General features: G+C 38.4%; 1 protein-coding gene across 1 annotated transcript in view; it reads right to left on the reverse strand.

The window, feature by feature from the left end:
• Window positions 1-491: 491 nt before the first annotated feature.
• Window positions 492-792, reverse strand: part of LOC119590653 (inner centromere protein A-like) — a gene marked incomplete in the record, with an annotated part of 50,715 nt that continues 50,414 nt past the window's right edge. Inside the window, 1 exon segment of the mRNA XM_037939328.1 lies at window positions 492-792.

The following is a 792-nucleotide window of genomic DNA, read 5'->3' on the forward strand; positions in this document are numbered from 1 at the left end:
CACTTTACAAGCCACCCCAAGGGTGCATTTTGTTCCGTAATATATTGGAGGTTATTTTTCATTTTCATTCCTTTCCAACTCTGGAAAGAAAACCGCACTTCACCCCGTTCTCTAGAGCATTCAGATTCGCAGAGTCACTTTAAAGGGGGGGGGGGGATGCAGCAAATTTCTATGAAAACATACTTCATACATTTCGAAATCTAAAATATCTGCAAACTTTAGTATTTCAATAAAAATACGTCACATATTTTGGAATCAAAAACATATGTAAACACAAGTAGCATCAGCTGATTAGAATAAAAGAGCCCTTGAGAATCTGAATACTCTAGTCTGGTTTGAGTTCCCGGTTTGTCCTTTCCTGAGATTTGACGGAGTCGAGTTATAGACTTTGAATTGAAAAAAAGAGAGAACTGCCCGAGTACCACATCATAGGTTCTTACAGTTCAATAACTTCCGAAGCAGGAATTTCATTGGTAAATAAAACCCAACACTTTTTTTTCGATTTTTCAGATCTTTATTGAAAAAGGCCCTATTATCTTACTTATGAAGTGAAAACACTAGCCTACATGAATCTGAAACTCAGCCATGGCTATGAAAACTGGAGTGATGACAATTATAAAGACTTGAACAGAGAACTGGAATCTCCTGGGTATCGGCATGGCCAGAAACCAGGACCCTCAGGAGAGCTAACCGAACACCCCTTGCGTCCTTTTGTGGAAAAAAAATGTTTGGGGGGGGGGAGGAAAATTAGATATGAATATTATGGAGACCATAGAAAAGTAAATTGTATTG

This window comes from Penaeus monodon, chromosome 27 (genome assembly GCF_015228065.2).
Source record: "Penaeus monodon isolate SGIC_2016 chromosome 27, NSTDA_Pmon_1, whole genome shotgun sequence".
NCBI classification, from domain to species: domain Eukaryota; kingdom Metazoa; phylum Arthropoda; class Malacostraca; order Decapoda; family Penaeidae; genus Penaeus; species Penaeus monodon.